General features: G+C 45.6%; 1 protein-coding gene across 1 annotated transcript in view; it reads left to right on the plus strand.

Moving 5' to 3' along the window:
- The first annotated feature begins 687 nt into the window (after positions 1–687).
- Positions 688–20,367, plus strand: part of IRF2 (interferon regulatory factor 2) — an 85,070-nt gene continuing 65,390 nt past the window's right edge. Inside the window, exon 1 of the mRNA XM_065899877.1 lies at positions 688–858. The gene's annotated coding sequence lies outside the window, so the exon portion shown is untranslated. The remainder of the gene's footprint in view (positions 859–20,367) is intronic.

The following is a 20,367-nucleotide window of genomic DNA, read 5'->3' on the forward strand; positions in this document are numbered from 1 at the left end:
ATGCGTTATTGGCCCAGTTACTGCTCTAGTATCTTAAGTAATGCTCTCTCGTCAGTTAATCGCTCCTTGTATTCCTTGGAAGTGGGCAGTGTTACAAAGTGAATTTTTATTCACTCAGAAAACAGGCTCTAAACACGGCTGACACCTGCCCCACCAACTGCATGGCAAGAGCTTTGCCTCCCCGACACGCCCTCCTCCTCCCTCCTTCCCTACCTTCAGGTGACCCTTAGGATGGAGAGTCAGGTAGGTACCTGCGGTCCCCTCCTACCGCCGCCAGCTTACGGCCGGAACCCAAGCTCGCGCCCAGTACCCCACCCCCCGGACCCCCACTCGAGTGTGAGCGCCCGGGTGTGCGAGCAGCAGACTCACGCGCAGCCGCTTGTTGCTCCAGCTGCCGCGACGTGGGTAAGTGAAAATGAAATTGACTTTTCTGAGAAATGATGAAAGCGGCGCTGCCTGCCAATGAACAGCGGCGGCGAACTTCCGCACCTCCAGGCCGGGCAGCTCGCGCCCTCCCTCCGCCTCCACCTCCCAGTTGCACAAGCTTGAAACAAACACTGGGGAGGAAGGGCGGAGGGAGGAGGGCGGAGGGGGGAGCGAGCGAGGGACGGAGGGAGGGAGGGAGGGAGCGAGGCACCGGGAGGGCGGGGGGTGGGGGGATTTCCAGCCTCAGCGCTTCGCAGTTTCCTCTCCTTGTTTTGCTTTCGATCTGGACTGTTCTCAGGCAAGCCGGGGAGTAACTTTTAGTTTTGTTCCTGCGATTATTCAACTGACGGGCTTTCATTTCCATTTCACACATCCTAGCAACACTTAAGCCTTGCGGAATTGTATTGATAGCGTGAAAAAGCACACTGAGAGGTAACATTTTTCAAATAATAGTTGTGACTGTGCGTGTGTGTTTTTCTCGAGGGCATGTTTATGAGGACTGGAGGGGATATGTGTGTGCGCGCGTCCTGATGGTTTGACACGATGTTTTGCAGACGGAAAATGCTGAGGTTCATAAATATTAATACTGATTTTTGGAGGAACAGTCGGCGCTGTTATGGATCATCTGATTTTAGGGGAAGCAGGTTCTGCTGCTGTTGCTGCTGCTACTGGGGCTGCTGAGGCTGCGAGGAGGAGGAGGAGGAGGTTGGTGGAGGTTTAATTTCACTTTTGGATTTGCAGATGCGGAGAGGTGGCTCCATGGACACAGACCTGCTCTGTGTGATTCTGCGCCCCAGGTGGTGTGTGGGGGGTGCAGGTCCGCTAGAGTCGGGCCTCCTTTTCAAACAAAATTCTCGCGTGCATGTGTGTGCGTGTGTATGTTTACGGAGGCCGTCGCCACCAGGTCCGAAGGAGGGGAGCGGGTCCTTCTCCTTGCCCGCTGGCGGTGCCTCTCTCCAGGCAGCCTCTGGCGTAAATAGGCAGGAACCCGCAGTCCACCCTCAGCCTGAGCCCCGCGCCCGGGCCGGGAGAGGCGCCTCCCGCCGCGGCCAGAGGAAACTTGATGGGGCGCCCGGCGGCGGTCCCGGGGCTCGCCCGCCCGCCGGGCTCGGGGAAGAGTCGCGGGCGTCGGGTGCCAGCGGCCGGGGCCGGCGGGCGGGCTTGGAGCGGGGCTGCGCGCGGGGCCTGGCCGGCGCGCCCGGCTTCCTGGGGGCTGGGCCGCTGCCGCCACCGCCCGGGAGGCACGCCGCGTCCTCCTTCCCGCCGGCCAGCGCCCGGCCTGGCCCTGGGGCTTTGTCACTGCACTTGTCCCGGCGCGCGGGGGGCTCGGGCGGCGCGTCCCGGGAGGGCGCCGCGCCCAGGGGTCAGCGGCCCGGCCGCGGCCTAGCGCCGGGCGCCTCCGGGTCCCCGCGGGCGCCCCCGGGCCGTACTCGCGCGCTGGGCCTGACCCGCCTTGGCTACGGAGCGGGCGAGGTGGGGGCGGGGAGCCTCCGGGGACCGAGCGGCGCCCTGCTGGCAGGCCCAGGGCCGGCGTCCCCTGGGGGTCCCGGGGCGCCGGCGGCGGCGGGGTGGGGACGGGAGTGCCCGCCCCGCGCCCTCCGACCCCGCTCGGGGCGCCGAGTGGCATTCGCCCGCCGGCCGAACGTGGTTGGTGCAAAGCCGCGGCAGCCACTTCCTTTCCGCCTCGCGGGCCGGGCTCGCCCACCGAGCGATGCCAGTCGTGGCCGATCGTGGCGCCCGCCCGCTCGGGGCGCTACGGCCTGGAAGCCGGCCCCGAGAGGGCTCGGGCTGCCTTTCCAAGTTCAGAGGGTTTCAGGATGCAGCTCATCCCCCTACTGGGACGCGCCGGCATCTCTGTTTGGGCCCCAGGTGTGGCTGCGTGGGCCGTCCTCACCCCCTTACCCCATTAGAGGGGGAGAAGCGGAAAGGAGGCAGGCAGCCCGAGCCGGGCGCAGAAACAGCCTTCCAGGCACCAGGCGAGGCGCTGAGGTCAGTCGGTGTAGGCAGGACCGCTGGTCATCGTTGTGAATGTGACCCCCGGCACTAGCAGTCGAGGTTGCCACACGCGAGCGGCGTGGCTTTCAGTCGTTTTTGCCCCCAGAGTATAGTGTTTGGAACTTGGGGACATTTTACCTGCTCCCTCCCTCTTCAGCCTCCTCCCTGCAGTGTGGGCAACGGGTAGTGCGCCCTGTCCTTGGTTAAGAAAACGCAGAAGCTTCCTACTTGAGGAAGAGTGCTGGCATTTGCCTTCTGCCCCCGGCCTCCCAGTTGCTGTGACTCGGTCTGCTTTTGATGAATGGCGAGGGAGGGTGAAGGATAGTTACATTTCCTCTTGTGGATTTTCAGGAATCACCAAGGTTGCTGTCAAGCCTGCCTTCATTTATTAGTTTCAGACCGACTGCAGATAACATTGGGATTTAGCAGCCTGCGCTTTTTGGTGCTTAGGGGCAGGTGCAGACAGGGGCCTGATGACAGACCGAATGGGAAAGGTGGATGGTCTTGATGTTAGGCAGATGTACGCTCCTTGTCACGACTTGGAGGGGGACCCCTGTTTAACTTCATGCACACAGATTCAGGATTTTCTAGTTTTCTCACCCGCCCCCCCCCCCCCCATCAGGGTGAAATCCCGGAAAAACTTGTGTTTTCTAAGGAAAGTTCAGCAGATGGAATATTTAGGACTTAACCTGGTCATTTTAAGGGGTAACCTTGAAAAATCTATTGATCGATGGGGCAGAGTCCAGAATTTCACTGTAATTAGTGAATGATTATAATTTATAACTTAGCCTGTTGTGTAAGAAGTTAGATTTTGGCCTCTTAGATCCGGGTTCTTGTCTGTTATGATTCGTAACTGATTCTTAATATTAAACATTTACATACTTTATTCTCAATGAGTCGAGTTTTTTTTTTCTTTTGACCTTCAAAAGTTAGAGATAACTCTGCATATTTCAGACTTACTTACCTGTAAAAATGTCATCCTAATCGAAAGTAAGCATTTGTGGTTAAATTGGAAGCCAATTATGGCAAACAAAAGTCCTGACAGCTCAGTGAACCATGACCCAACTTTTCTGTTCCTCCACTTTCCTGCTTTATTAGGCAAATGTTCAGTATACCAAAGCTAGTTAAACACGTTTAAACCCAGTAGTGGAAAATTTGAAACTTTGGATGTTTAACATTTGGATGTTTGACATGCATCGATTTTCTCTTGTTTCCAAGGACACTGTACTTTTATTCTTAGTATAATGGCATATAAGCTCCCTTGTTTTTAGAGCATTTTTACACAGTTTCCTTTTGATAGAGAACAGACCACTGAACTCTAAATGGGGTATCTGGGACATGGTTCTATTATGTTCTTTATACCAAAAAAGGCTTAAAGCAGATAAGGGAGTTTATTCATTTAATAACTATTCCTAGAACATTCACTATGCCCCAGACACAGTGCTACGTTCTGTGGGTTCAACTGGGAACAGGAAGACAGTTTCTTTACCCTCTGGGGAGATTGCATTCTAGTTGGTGAGCTGACAATACCCAGCTAAAAAATAAAGACAGTAATTACCTTTAGGGGTGAGTGCTATGGAAGGCGATAATAATACTTAACTGTATATCTGATAGGGTTGCTTTTGGGAACAAATGAGATACTGTTATGAAAGAAGGTTGCATAAGTTATAGCAATCTACAAATGTGTAAGGCATTCACTTTCAGAATTTTATCAGATTATTCTTAACTTGAAAAGCCAGGGAATCATGACTGTGGATTAAGCACTGACTTTCTCTTATAGAATTTTCAGCAAGAAGGGATTTTACTTGTTCTGAGAGAAAATAATAATGGTAAGAAATTAAACACAGCATAACTATTTTATGTAAAGCATTAAAGTATTTAACAGTGACATATGATATTGTCAGTGAGTTTTTTTTCTGTCAGAAGAGAAGATAGATGGTGTCCATGGAGACCAAATGATATGGAAATAAAAATGATTGGACCAATGTATTTTCCCTCTTCATATCAAGAAAAAACCTTCCCAAGCTCACTTTGCTGTAGTCTGAATTTTCTTCATCATTGCTGAAGACTCTTCATTATCTGTTATTAATTGTATGCCCTTAACTGATTTTAGTTTTTGCTGTAACATCTTTAAAGGGACTCAGTGAACTTGCATTTATTGAATGCTTACTATGTACCTAACACTATATATGTGAAAATGATATGTGACAGCATATGTGAAAATAAATATAATAGATAGTATATATTTACAAGAGATATAAAATACATAAAGTGGTATATAAAAATAACATAAATTGCTGTGAAATAGTTATTGTTAACAATAAAATCAGTTCTTCTTTTGGTCTGTATGGGACCCCTTCTCACACAGGGGTAGGAAGTTAGGGCTTTCTGTCCCTGTTGGCCCCATTCGTGCCCTACTTTTGGCCTGAGTCTGATCAGTATTTGGTTGTAATGTCTGCCCAAGGCGGGGTCAAGCAGTGGCCCTCACGGTGGAGGGGTGCTGGTGGGCTTGGGAGTGACGAGATTTGATTAAACGTTGATTTTTTTTCAGCAAAGAATGGTAAGTTATCTATAGGGTCCAGATTGAGACCTGAAGTCAGTATTTTATATAAAATACCAAGAGAAATACACAGGCAGGAAGAGTCACGTCCACAGGCACCTGAGGCTGGGCTCTGACCCGTCCAGAGGACGCACAGTCACCAGCGTTTTGCCTTGAGAGAGCCTTTTAAAATGATTTCCCCTCTCCCCAGCTCCATCTTTTGACAGATGGTCTCTGAAACAGATTGTGTGTAGTTAGGAAGACTTCATATGCCCATTTTTATTACTTAGAAACACGTTAGACTTGCAGTCAGAACTCCTGGTTGACTTGAGAGAGCCAGCATCAGCAAATCTAGTTGATCTAATTCCAGCCCAAAGTAGAGAAACTTGACGTTGTAGGCAACCTGGGCAGCCGTTTCTTAGATAAGCTGTTAGACCTATTGGGCCTTCTGAGGTTCTAAAACTAGTTACCACCTTCCCACTCCCATCAGTAACTTTGAGTTCTACTGGGGATCCAGGGACCCCATGATATGAACCATTGCAGTAACTCAGGCGATTATTTTGTTCAGTGAACGCAAACACTGAGTCCTTACTTCATTTATTTATTAAATATTTGTTGACAGACAGCTATGTACAAGGCTCTGGGTAGTGGGAGGTGCATGAACTCAAGAGTCCAGAGGCCCAGAGTTGACTCAGCTCTTTCATTAACTCTCCAATCACTTCTCCTTTCTGGACCTTAGTTTTCACATCTATAAAATGGGGTTGCATGGTTCTGTCATCTTTGAGGGATGGGACTTATGTGTGTATCAGAATCATGGAGAGGAGGGGGCTTTTAGAAACCACACAGAACCTTCAGACTTGAGACCGTCTGCAGCCCCCTCTTCTCTTTGTCTCTCCCCCGACCCTGTAGTAAGCCTCTCACGTTCACCAGTGTATCCTGGATCCCTGTCACTCAGGTATGTGGGCCAGAGCAAAGGCAGAGAACCACTGAGTCAAGGATCTCTTCCCAGGGCCAAACCTTTTCATTGTTTCATTGAGGCCAGGCTATGCAGGAAAACAAGCTGATGGAACTTGTTCTCCACCTTTTAGGCAGTGCTTTGAATAGGGAATCTGTGGTCCCTCCCTGTTGGCTCTGCCCATGTTGACCTTGCTTGTCATACAAAAATGGGATTCGCGGTATAGTTGTGATACTTTGAATTTTCCATTCTGAACAAGCAAGAAGGACTTTGTTTCACGAGTGTGTCGCTCTCTAGGAAGGCCACAGAGTCATGGGTTTGTTTTTTGTTTGTTTCTGTTTTGACTTATAGTCCACTTTATCAATTTAGTATTCAGCTTCGATAAGCAAGAAAGAACAAGAGGCAAAGCAAAAAATGTCTCCGTATGTCCCGTGCCCTGTGTGCATGCCTTGTAGCCCCATGTTTATGAGAAACAGAAGGCTGTGCTGTTCTTTCTGGTGATGGATTCTAAGCATTTTTATATCAAGGGCAAGACCAATTTAGTTCAACAAAATATCTTACTTCAGGGTTTTGTGTGATAAAAGCCTATCCAGTTTTTTTTTTTCACGTCTTTATTGGAGTATAATTGCTTTAAAATGTTGTGTTAGTTTCTGCTGTACAACAAAGTGAATCAGCTATATGTATACATATATCCCCCTATCCTCTCCCTCTTGAGACTCCCTCCCACCCTCCCTATCCCATCCCTCTAGGTGGTCACAAAGCACCGAGCTGATCTCCCTGTGCTATGCGGCTGCTTCCCACTAGCCATCTATTTTACATTTGATAGTGTATATATGTCTGTGCCACTCTCTCACTTCGTCCCAGCTTCCCTTTCCTCCCCTGTGTCCTCAAGTCCGTTCTCTACATCTGCGTCTTTATTCCTGCCCTGCCACTAGGTTAATTGGTACCATTTTTTTAGATTCCATATATATGCGTTAGCATATGGTATTGGTTTTTCTCTTTCTGACTTACTTCCCTCTGTATGACAGACTCTAGATCCATCCACCTCACTACAGATAACTCAATTTTGTTTATCTTCATGGCTGAGTAATATTCCATTGTATATATGTGCCACATCTCCTTTATCCATTCATCTGTTGATGGACACTTAGGTTGCTTCCATGTCCTGGCTATTGTAAATAGAGCTGCAGTGAACATTGTGGTACATGAGTCTTTTTGAATGATGGTTTTCTCAGGGTATATGCCCAGTAGTGGGATTGCTAGGTCATATGGTAGCTCTATTTTTAGTTTTTTAAGGAACCTCCATGCTGTTCTCCATAGTGGCTGTATCAGTTTACATTCCCACCAACAGTGCAGGAGGGTTCCCTTTTCTCCACACCCTCTCCAGCATTTATTGTTTGTAGATTTTTTGATGATGGCCATTCTGACTGGTGTGAGGTGATACCTCATTGTAGTTTTGATTTGCATTTCTCTAATGATTAGTGATGTTGAGCATCTTTTCATGTGTTTGTTGGCAATCTGTATGTCTTTGGAGAAGTGTCTATTTAGGTCTTCTGCCCATTTGATTAAACATTTTTGAGAGTTAACTACTTGCTCTGTCATTTTCATAAATAATTTCTTTTCCAGCGTCCTTAGCAGTCTGTTGCTATCTGTGTAAGAGCATTTGATACTCACACACCTAATGTGATCAAAGAAAAGATGAGCTTCCTATTTAATTTGTTCTTTTTGAGCTTATGGATGTCAGGTTTTTGTAGGAACCAAAGAAATACCTTCTAGATAGAAGACACTGTCCTGGCCCCATAAACTTAGAATCCAACTGATTTTCCCATCTCATGAGGTTGACATTTTGAGTGAGAAGAAAGTGCATACAAATAACTTTGTTTCAAGTAATATCTATCATGTTATTTTTGAAGAGAGCTTTTCCTGTTCTCCTTACCCTACAATTATTGAAGATGATGAGAAAAGTTACAGTGGTGGACCAGAGTGTCCTGGCACGTGGTTAAGATGTTAGTGGGTGTGTGGGGTGGTGGAATATGAGTGGGGAGGGTGTTGGAAGGTGACAGTTGGGAGAATGAGGTGATGAAAAAAGAGACTAAGGTGGAGAGTAGAATAATGCCTCCTGAATTCTTGAATGGGGGACAGGAGGGAGTCAGGCAGGTAGACCCTGTGTCTGCCACAAATGTCATTGAAGGCGTCTTGAGGTAGAGGGGACAGATTGCTAGTTAATTGGTAGTGACTGCAGGACAAGTTGAAATGAAATGCCGGAGGACCCTCCATTTCTGACTTTGAAGTCTGGCCTTTTTATCTGTGGGGGGGGGGTGCACTTAATGTCTTAAAATTTTTGAACTCTCTGCTCCCGTAATTCCACTTCTAGGAACCTACATATGTGAGGTAATGAGAGGTGGAGTGAAGATTTATGTACAAGGATGTTTAACTGGTAGCTTCTGTAATAGTGAAAACTCGGAAACACCCTAAACACCCAACAGGAGGAGCACGTTTAAATGAGTTATGGCACAATCCACACACTGAGTATAGAGAGCCGAGGAAATTCATGTTTTTGTATTTAATAATGATGGGAAGATGTTTGTGGAATATGCTGAGTGGAGAAGAAGAGGATATTCAGCTGTGACCCTAATTTTATCTTTAAAACGTGTGTGTGTATCTGTATACACATCATTAAGAAAAAACTGGGAGGAAGCATTTCGATGGTGTGATTATGGATGTTTGGCTCTTTTTTCCCCCTTGAAACACTTGTATTTTCCAAATTTAATACAACAACACAGTTACTTTTATAACCAGAAAAATATTCTCAAGACAGCTCTGCAGTGTGCCCTCTGACCTCACGTCTGGTAAACATAGGCGGAGGACAAGTAAGTTGGATGTTGCTAAGGAGGATGTTGGCGTGAACTTGGCCCTTCCTGGGCCCCTTGTGCCTTGATGTGCAGAGCCAGGCTCTAGAATCAGGGCCTTCCCAGCCAGTGCTGAGAGATGCCCTTGTCCCCATTCATCTGTTACTCCTTGAAGACACTGAGATTGATGGCTCCGTGCTGAGGTTGGGACACACTGTTTTCTGAAGAGCTGTGGAGGGTCTGAGATGTTACCCCACTTCACAGATATGTCTTCTATGTATGTGAATACTGCAGAGGCCCCAGACATGGGGGTTGGAGGAAAGAGTTCTTTATGGAGCTCTACAACCAGGTCAGTGGCCAGAGAGATGTTGCAGTGTTGGCCCCCCATACCTAGTCCCTGAAGCGGTAAGTGATGCCATGAAAGCTGATGGAATGTGGGTGTGGTACGGTTAGAGCAACCATCCCCCTCCTCTGCCAAAGGAGGGGGCACGGGGAGGTGGGGGAGAGAGAGAGAGAGAGAGAGAGAGAGAGAGAGAGAGAGAGCGAGAGAGAGCGCCTTTGCTCCTTTGAGCCAGCGAGGAAAGGATCCAGGGTTTCCATCCTAACCTTTTGGAAGGTCTGGGCTAAGGTCTGGGCTTCTTCCCTTTTGAAATGTACATGCTTAGAGACATAGGTCTTCCTGGGACCCTGCAAACTTAACCCAGGGACCTAGTCAAGGCTGTAACCATTTGACCCTCTTGTGGAGATACGAGAAGTTTGATTATCCTTCTGGATCAGAGCAATTAATTTAGACAAATGGCTACGGATCCAATTCTCATGGTAGGTGAAGAGTAAAATGCTTCTAGGGGAAGTGAATGCAAACATTCACTATCTTTCATTCACTATCTTTATGTTGTGTTCATTCCTGTGTCTCAGGTGGCTCAACTGTTTTACAGGAGCACTGAGGAATCCAGGGAAGTTTTATTTTCCCCACACAGCAACCTTTACAAGTCTCCACGGGAGAATGACTTCGTGTGACTCAATCAGAGTGTGACTTCTGAGTTTCCATAACTGAAGAAGCTTCCAAATTCTGAATTTGTGTCTGAAAAAAATTTTAGAATAGTTTTGATCCCTTTATAGATCCGGGAGACGTTTTTTTGCATTTGTTATGAAACTAGGGCTGGGCGTAACCGTAAGGACTTCAGAGGCAGAATGCCAAAGGGCAGCGGAGAAAAATGAGTATTAATTAGGACCGCACTGTCCAGTACAAACAGAATGTGAGTCACAGGTATAATTTTTAATTTTCTAGTAGCCACGTTAGAAAAGTAAAAACAAGTAGGTGAAGTTAATTTTAATACCATTTTATTTAGCCCAGTGTGTCCAAAATATTATCATTTCAACATAAAACAGATGTAAAAGTATTAATGAGATTATTTACGTTCTTTTTTTCATACTGAATCTGCCAAATCCAATGTATCTTTTACACCTTCAACACATCTTAATTCAGTCTGGTCACATTTCAAGTGTGCAGTAGTCATGTGGCTGGTGGCTATCATATTGGGTGGTGCAGGGTTAGGAAATGAAGCAAGGTGTGAAGAGAGATACAGAGAAACATTGTAATACAAGGCTAAACCTAAAAAACCCAGAGGAAAGCAGAGGTGGGTCATTTGGTTATAACTGCATCTCACTGTGCCTCCCCCAACAAACCTTACCTGATCTCATCAGCTTAAAATAATAAGATGCTCTGAATCTCTTCAGAAGCAACACACTGTGTGTGCCATTCCTTTGGCGATTAGTCACAAACATCTTGAATCTTTTCCACCCTTTGAACTGTTGTGAAAAATGTCGATTCCTTGGATTTTCCCGTTTGCAACACCTCCACGGGCAGGTTATCTGAGAGCTGGGATTGTGTCGTATTTCCTTGCATTCTCCCCTAGTGCTTGATACACAGTAAGCACTAGATAAATATTTGTTGATTTGATTTTCAGCCCTAAAGCAAAGGTTAGCTTCAAAGGCTGAATTCCAGCTTGGGACCTATGGCCTAGATCTCCTTTGTGTTAGAAACCTAATGGTATATGTATTGAGCACATAAACGTTGGGATTTGTCACTTTGCAATAGGATTTGTCACTTTGTATTAGGCGTTCAACATCTAGAAGGTGAAAAAATTGTTCGGTTTTCTCCTTTTTACCGAGGGCTTAACAAAAGTCTTATCAGTCTATTCCTTTGACATTTATGTCCCAGTGCTGATAGTAATACCTTCCTGTACATGTAAATAAGCTGTATTTGCTGATAAACCCAAGGTATACATTTGGGAGCTGCTACTTTCTTGGTGGGTTAGTTATTAACAATAACTTCGTTATTAACAAACACTCAGCCCGTAACTTATGTGCAGGGAAGTTCTTTTGAAATCAAGCACCGGTATCTTACAGTCGCCTTCATCTGTTCCCTTTGACTGTAATTGTTGGGGAGAAGCAACAGACTTATCCACAGAGCCCAGGCAATTTATTTTTACCGAAGCCTACCTAAGAACTGCTTAGGTAGCTTTTCTCTGTGAGATTAAATACGACCTTCACTGAATCATGTTAGCAGGGCCAGCAGCTAGAAAAATAAAGACTAAACCAAACCTTCAGCAAAGAAATTCCCAGCTGCTCAGCAGGCCAGAGCTTTCGTGATTGCTTTCTTCCAGTGAAAACACTGTAGATTAGTTTTAAGTGAATTCTAGTGGGTTTGGGGATTTGCAACTGACAGAAGAACGGGAAAGTGTAATCTCACTTTAAAATCGTAATCCTGAAGGTAAACCTTTATTGACTCTTTGTGGGGATGTTGGGATTTTGTTTATATGGGAAAACTTAACTCATATGCACTGTTGAGCTGACCTGGAAAGTTAAGGTCCTCAGGGATGAGGGACAGAGAAGTGAGACAAGGAGCCGGTGCCCCCAGAGAATGCCCTGGGCACGTGGGGTGCTCTAGGTAGCTCCGAGCACCGACCCAGATGGTCCCCTTTCTTCTATCCGTTACAAAAGCGAAGTCCAAAGGCCCCAGGAGGGAATGTGGATGAACTGCTATTTCCACTTTTGGGTGTGGCTCTGTTGGTGATTCAGGAAGTCGGGGTGAGTTTAAAATATTATAGGAGAGGATTTATTTATTTGCCTCTCTTACAGGTGCTTTGAATGCATCAAGATTTTTTTTTTTTTTTTAAGTCAGGGTGCAGTTTGGGCTGCATTCTGGGCCCTGAAAGGAAACAGTGGACAACTCTGATCATTCATTCAGTCGTCGCTTACTTAACAGGTGTGTACTCATCTCCACGTGGAGGGAGTAGGTCTAAAAAGGTGGCGAAGTCCTCAGCTTGGAATTGAGTGAGCTCGGTAGATGATCTGTGCTCCCTGCAGTGAGGGGCCTTCGTCTGGGCGGCTGAGACCTCAGTTCCAGCAGTGATTTTTGGTGTCTGAGCATCCCTTTTAGAGGCCTTCTTCCACCCCTCAGTGGGCCACAGGGGGTTGTCTCAGATTGTAGGGGAGGTGACAGTGCTAACATGGCACGTTCTTGGGCCAACTGTGTACATTTTATTTTCTAAAGGATAGAGTCTTCGTAAATCATATAATGGGTATAAAACAGCATCTTGTTTTGTTGTTCTGGCTGTTTCTCTACCGTTTTCTCCCCCTCTCAGTTTGGCACTTCGAATTCAGCTGGCTGCCTGTTGTCTGGTGTCTTTTGTCACGAAGTGGCTGAGTCTCTATAGTTATCTCCACTTTCTGCTTCCCTTTCCCTGAGGGGAGATGGTAACTGGCAGTACTGCTGATAACAGACGGCTCTGAAGCCCTCCCTGGAGGTTTGTGCTGGGAGAACCTCTCCCTTCACATACCATCCGGGAGAGGCTTTTCCCTCACACGGCTTGAGATGGCATCGCCATGAAGGGGAAATTGGCCCTTATTTAATTTTGAAAATCTGTCCTCTCCCTCTGTCTCCCTCTCTCTCTGTGTGTGTCTGGAGGGGAGGGGTCAGTAAGTTACCTTCAAGTTACCTGGAAGTAAAGAGTGATTTGTCCACGGTAGGACTCAAAGAAACAGTGACAGCAAGTAGTGAATTCATAAATGCGTGTTTGTCATTCTTTTTTTTATTATTATGGTAAAAGTTACCTAACAGAAAATTTGCTCTTATAATCATCTTTAAGTATCAAGTCCAGTGGCAACAAATTCATTTACAGTGTTTGCAGCTGTCACCACTACACTTCTCTAGAACTTCTTTTCATCATCTCAAACAGAAACTCTGTACCCATTAAACAAGAGTCCCACCTCCGAGGCTTCCCTGGTGGCGCAGTGCTTGAGAGTCCGCCTGCCGATGCAGGGGACGCGGGTTCGTGCCCCGGTCCGGGAGGATCCCACATGCTGCGGAGCGGCTGGGCCTGTGAGCCATGGCCGCTGAGCTTGCGCGTCTGGAGCCTGTGCTCCGCGGCGGGAGAGGCCACAACAGTGAGAGGCCCGCGTACCGCAAAAAAAGAACCCTACCTCCCTCTGCCTGGGCAAGCACCGTTCTACTCTGTCTCTGTGAACTTGACTCCTCTAGGTGCTTCATGTAAGTGGCATCAGACAATATTGGTCCTTTTGTGTCTGGCTCATTCCACTTAGCAGAATGTTTTCCAGGTTCATCCATGTGGGAGCATGTGTCAGAATGTCCTTCCTTTTAAAGACTGATTCATATTCCTACATTTTGTTTCTCCATTCATCTGTTGATGGGCACTTGGCTTGTCATTACCACTGGCTATTGTGAACCTTGCCGGTTTGAACACTGCTGTAAAAGTATCTGTTTTGAGTCCCTGCTTTCAGTTCTTTCAATCCAGTGGATCATACGGCGATTCTAGGTTTAACCTTCTGAGAAACCATTTTCCACAGAGGCTGCACCATTTTACATTCCCATCAATAATGCACAAAGGTTTCAATTTCTCCATATCCTTGCCAAAAATTCTTTAATTTTTTTTTTTTGGATAATAGCCATCCTAATTGGTGTGTGGTGGTCTCTCATTGTGGTTTTGATTTGCATTTCCCTAATGGCTGGTGATGTTGAGCATTTTTCCATGTGCTTCTTGGCCATCTGTATATCTCTTTGGAGAAATGTTTATTCCAGTTCTTTGCGCATTTTTTAAACATCTTTATTGGAGTATAATTGCTTTACATTGTTATGTTAGTTGCTGCTGTATAACAAAGTGAATCAGCTATACATATATCCTCATATCCCTTCCCTCTTGCGTCTCCCTCTCACCCTCCCTATACCCATTTTTGAATTGGTTATTTGTTTTTTTGTCGTCGTTGAGTTGTAGGATTGAGTCATTCTTTTTGTTGGTTCCAAAGTGACATACAAATATGGTCTGAAAACTCAAAAGATTCTCCATCATTACTGTATGTGTAGCGTGTGGCACAAAACCATTTTCCAAATTTTGAGATGTTACAGAGTTGATCAAGCACCTATTGAGGAATTAAATTATACTGAATTAAGTACATCAGAGTGGAGTAGAAAATGGGGAATCAGCTAAAGGTACTTAGCCTTCTCAGAGAGTACTAGAATTGGAAGTTTTCCTAGAGATTATAGTCTGTTCCTTCATTTTTACAGCTGGAGAAATCAAGCAACCTGCCCAGGGTCAGGTGGCTGGATTAAGTACTTAGTACATTTTGTTGAACTCTGTAGTAAACAGTTAATTTTTTTTTTCTGTTGTATTTTTGAATCCTAAAATTTCTGGTGAGGGGAAAAGCATAGCAGTGCTTGAATATGGTAGTGAATTAGTTGTAGCAGCCTCTCATATGGTACCTTCAATACTTGGGGCTCATCAAAAAGCCCTAGTATTGCGGTATTTTGGGATAAAAGTGAGTAAAAGCAGCCTCCCGATAACATTTGGGGGCTTGAGAATTTAAACATGATACATTCAGTAATGGTTCAATACTACTACTTGAGTAGATGAAACAAATATTGCTGTAATAACAGATCTCTTAGGAAAAATGAATGAAAGCATTTGTGTATTTATTGTGAATAACCAACAGAAAGAGAAGCCATTTATTTGTCCTTATACGAGCTATAATAGAGGAAAAAATGCAGTGAGACATCAACTTTACAGTAGCAAATTAATTGTTGGTTTACTTTTATGCTCTGCTCAAAATTTTCACTTCACTCAATTCTTTGGAGAAGTTGGTCTTTATTGCATAAGGTAGCCTGACAAGCTAACATACAGATTATAACTAGGAGTCAGTTGTAAATAATTGGGAAGCAGATAGATAACTGCAAAAATTTGTATTAAATTTGTATTCCCTTCAGGCTTGGGGCCAAAGCTTTTATTTTATTTTTTTTTGTTAATTTATTTATTTTTGGCTGCGTTGGGTCTTCGTTGCTGCGCATGGGCTTTCTCTAGTTGCAGAGAGCCGGGGCTACTCTTTGTTGCGGTGCATGGGCTTCTCATTGCGGTGGCTTCTCTTGTTGCGGAGCACAGGCTCTAGGCGCTTGGGCTTCAGTAGCTGTGGTGCAAGGGCTTAGTTGTTCCATGGCAAGTGGGATCTTCCTGGACCAGGGATCGAACCCGTGTCCCCTGCATTGGTAGACGGATTCCTAACCACTGCGCCACCAGGGAAGTCCCCCAAGGCTTTTAAAAAGTCTGTAAAATTAGCCTCAAGTAATATGAAAAGAAATGTGATGATGAAGTGAAGTTGAAGACTCCTTTCTGCAAACAAGTATTTTAAAATACAACTCTCAGAAGAGTTAATTCCTTCAAACAGATGTTTCTGGACTGCTGGTGTGACGCCTGGTGCGTGGAGATGCAAACTAGACAATTTCATCTTCTCACAGAGCTTATCATTTACTTAGAGAGACAGGCAGGGACATCTATAGGGACAAAAAGAATGAAATATATGCTTAATAGAAGCACAGCAGCAGAAGGCTACGGGAGGGAAGAGGAAGGAGCTCTATCTTTGGCCAGGGATGCGCTTCACCATGAACTCCCACCTGTGGTAGGAGGAGGGCAGGGTCAACTGGTGGCTCATGGGTGCTCAGGGCATCTTTGGTCGAAAGAGCAGTAAGAGCAAAACCATGAAGGGTTGGAGATTCCTTATGCTCTTGGAGGATGGAGAGTTCTCTGGTCTGATGGGAACAGGCAGGTCAAGGGAGTGTCAGGGACCGTTCCTGGTGGCCACGAAAAGTTCCTTCAGTGCATGTGTTCCTGTGTTTTCTAGCAAGGAAAGGCTTTATTCGGAGCGTAGAGCAAGCTTTTGGGAGGAAGGGTTATTGAGGATTTGGAACATCTACCTCCCTTACATTTTAGAAGGTGATACGTAATGACTCCTAGCAGCTGGATGTGGCAGAGCTGTGAACCTGTCACACTTAAGAGGAGCTATGAGAAGGTGTAAGACTGACACATGCATTTCATTCATAGACACATGGGCATCGCAGGAAGGACCAGACTGTGCTTTTGATAATAACCAGACCTGTCTTTGAGATGCTTTCATACGTTTGTAAGAGGAAGTGATACACAGGTACAAAAATATTTTTTGTACCCTCTTTTGTTTGTTTTGATTTAGTTTATAAAGAGAGGGAAGTTATTATGAATAGGTTTACAATACTTAAGTGAGGAGGAGGTAGAGATGGCTGCCGTTAATACAGATGAGAAACCCAAGTTAGAGGACCAAGACGACGGCAAGGTGCCCCCAAACAACAGCTTCGCACAGCGGAAGTGTTTAGGACAAGGCATCCCCATGGCTCTGAGAGTGACTGGATCTGCTGTCATCTCAGCAGTGAGACTGCCAGTTGCGGTAGGACATGTGGTGTGCTTGGCCATGTTGTCCGAGAGACACCGTGGAAGACCCTGGAAGGGCTGGCTTATGGAACCTTAGAGTCGAGCCTCAACTACAGGGACTTAGGAAGCCTGGAGGGAGCCGGGAGTGTTGGTGCACCAGGTGGGGCTTCTTCCCATATGCATCCCCCCAGCATGACCAGGTGACAGTGGCACCACCATCCGGTATGAAAGCCATAACATGGTTGATGGCTGCATTGATGGCATTTATTGGATATTTGCTGGGCTCTTCACTTAGGTTTGAAGATCTTATTCAAAGGCCCAAGATATTTCTGTGTTATATTTCAATATATCATATGCTCTGCATTTATTATCAACGACTGCCTTGTTGACCTGATTGTAAATTTTGGAGTGCCGTTATGTGAGGGCTCAGTAAAATGACTTGCATCTACCCGGTGCTCAAGAAATGTTGGATGAATTAAATTGTAATGATTGACCTGGTTCTGCATCTGTAATTTCCTCTCCAGACAGACTCCTTGGTAGGACCTTAGAGGTAATGGGGCTCATGTGCTGGGTTTTCTGGTGAGAAAGGAGGACAAGACAGCAGGTGGGAGGCACCTTAGCCACGTGTGCATGTGCCCTGGGGTGTACCAGGGTGTTTCCCCTCATCAGTCGGCAGGGACCCTTGTTGAGGTGCAAGGACAAATGTCTCTCTGTTAACTAGCCAGCCTTAGTGAGCCTTCCATTTGTTTCTCTACCATATCCGTCCTGTTTTCCTGGGGCACAGCTTTTCCGTATTGCTAATGGTTCAAACCTGCTATCACACTTCCTCCCTCTTGCCTTTGTTGTTATTCTTCCTTTTGTTTGGAATGTTTTTCCTTCCTTTCCGCCTGAGAATCCCCTACCTTTCCAGGCCCACTTCAGACGCCCCCTCTTCTTTGAAGCCTTCCAGTGTTCTCTCTTCCGGGCTTTGACATAATATAGTAAAACTCCCCCGAAATGCCTTCCCAAAAACTCACCTATATAAAATGCAGGGTCCTTTGATTGGGAGGTTAATGAAATGATTGGGGTGAGTCCGATGCAGAGAATGAACCAAGAAACAGTTGTGTTGAAAGCCTGAGTTCAAGAATCGGGCTGTATTATAGCATCAGCCACATCCTGGATGGTTTTACCATCTGTGATTTGTTTCTCTTGTATCACCTTCAGAACATGGTGCCTAGTTTTCGAGCTGGTTGTGTAGGTTCCAGCCTCCATCGTTACCACGTAAACTTTTTGAGGACAGAAATCACGTCCCCATCATCTTTGTACCCACCACAGAGCTTTTCACAGGACTCAGCTCCATAAGGTTTTTTGAATGAAATGCTAAATAAATGTAATTCAAAAGTTGTTAACATACTTAACTCGACTCACCTGGAAAATGTCATAAAAATAGTGAAATTATTCTTCTTTGGGTTGCATGCTTTTTTGCAGTCATTTTTCCCCCACGTGTTTATTACTTGTTCATATTAAGTTTTATCCATCACAACATATAGTTCATGTCATCTGCCTTTTCCTCCCCTTTCCCTGTCCCCAGAGGGTTCTCCAGGAGGGATTATCCACTTTCTTATCAATAAATAATTACTACATATCATTATGTGCAAGGAGCTTTACCTGATGTTTTGGGAGTTCTGAAGACGAGTAAGATGTGATTCCTGCTCACAAGGACTTTAGCCAGAGCTCGGCCTATTTTCAAGTACATGAAGCTGTGAACTCTGGTTGAGTTTTAGAAGGTGGAGGAATTGGTGGGATAAGAAGTTAGAAAGGTGGGACGGGGCTGAGTTTTGGTGGCTGAGAGTCCAGGTTTTATTCGGTGGGCACTGTGGAACCCCGGAAGGGTTTTGAGTCAGGTGATAAGGTGTTTGGGAAGATTGATCTGCAGGGTGGAGATGACACTAATATTCCAGAACATGGACCCTGGGCACCGTCCTGCTCCTTGTGAGAGATTCTGGCTGGGTCCACTCTGCTATGAGGTGAGGCACTGGCTCTACTCTTCGGAATTTCTTTGGGGAACTCGTAGCGGAGACCAAAGCAGTCGTCCTATACTTTTCCTTTTACTAGAAGCTGCCTTTTTGTTGTTGTTTTTGTTTGTTTGCGGTACACTGCCGTGGCCTCTCCTGCTGCGGAGCACAGGCTCCGGATGCACAGGCTCAGTGGCCATGGCTCACGGGCCCAGCCGCTCCACGGCATGTGGGATCTTCCCGGACCGGGGCACGAACCCGCGTCCCCTGCATCAGCAGGCGGACTCTCAACCACTGCACCACCAGGGAAGCCCTAGAAGCTGCCATTTTATCTATTTCTTCCTCACAGTAGCTCTGCCAAGTTGCTATTAAGGTCTCTGTGTGTAGATGAAGAAACTAAGATTCGGAGAGGTTACAGGTTGTGAGTGGTGAGGTTCCAGTCAGGTGTGCTTGACACCAAACCTGAGCTCTCTGCAAGCACCTTCTGCTTCTGCAAGGAGGGGGAAGGAAACCAGTGTGGTCATGGGAGGGGTTGGCAGAGAGGGAGAAATGCTAACATACAGTGGATGCCAAATCCAAGTTTCAGGTACCGTTGGGAACTTGGCTAGTGGCATTAAGTATCTTTCAAAAATATTTGAAGACATTTATGCAGCTTGTAGAGGAGAGATGTGTTCTTGAGTCAGAGGTCTTATTGTATCTAGGGTGGCTAGCAATGCTGGCTGTCATTTCCAGGTGGAATTCATTGGTAATCAGGATGCCTTATTGTAGGAATAGAATCATTAGTGTATACGGTTATAGTTTGTGTGTTGGATCTCAACCTGATTTGAACAAAAAGAGCTGAATTGAATGGCTCTATAATATTATATAATAATAAGTAGTAGAATAGGAAGAAAAAGAAGAAGAGGGAGGAGAAGGAGAACAAGAGGAGGAGAAAAAGAAGAAGCAACAGTAGAAACCTTACCGAGAGTTTACTTGCTGAGGGGACAACTCAAAGGAAATCCCCAGAGGAAACATGGCAGCAAGAAGGAAGTTGTCGGGGACCCTGTGGATGTGGCATGAGGGAGGGAGTCATTTATTCTTATCCAGGGGAAGAGATAGACATTGCCCTTCAGTGCCAACCCTTTTCAGAGCAAATTATTTTCAGGCAACCATCTTAGGGGAAGCATTGGTTTTCAACATCATCGGCCAGTAATGGATTTGAAATCAGATGGTAGCAAATAATTTTGCCATTTTATGCAAATAGGTTTTCTTAGAAGTTTCCAGTATGCTGGCCTTTCTAAGAATCCCTGATATATGACTTTTCAAACTTAAGTAATGAAAGCATTGCCATCTCCTTTTTCCTCACATCCCCTTGTCTTTCCTTGTGTTCCCTGTGAGACAAAATATACCCATAGTATATATATCTTAGAGTTTCATAATTTAGTTGTATCTGGAAAGTAATTTATCTGTGTGACTTCACACAGCTTTCTCATCTTTTTTTTTTTTTACAAGAAAGAATATTACATTTGTATATGTAACATACATATAGATTTAGATCATTGTAGTGTTTCTTTATTTATTTATTTTTAATTTTTTTTTTTTTTTTTTTTGCGGGGGATATAAACAGCTCAGAGAATTTAGGTCCTGCCCATTTCCTGCCATGTTCCTCCTTCCCAAGCTACTTTGTGTGTCTCAGTGATTCACTCTGTGGTCCATAGTTTTCTCACATGCACCATCTTATTTAACTTTTCCTGTACTTTCCCCATGTACTTGAGGACCAAGATGTCTTCTCTGGGCTTTTGTATTGCTGGCTTAGCTGGATGGCTCCAGGGACACCCATCTATTCATGGAAGGAGGGACAGTCTGAAATGAAGTCCCCACT

The sequence above is a fragment of the Phocoena phocoena genome, chromosome 21 (assembly GCF_963924675.1).
Source record: "Phocoena phocoena chromosome 21, mPhoPho1.1, whole genome shotgun sequence".
NCBI lineage: Eukaryota > Metazoa > Chordata > Mammalia > Artiodactyla > Phocoenidae > Phocoena > Phocoena phocoena.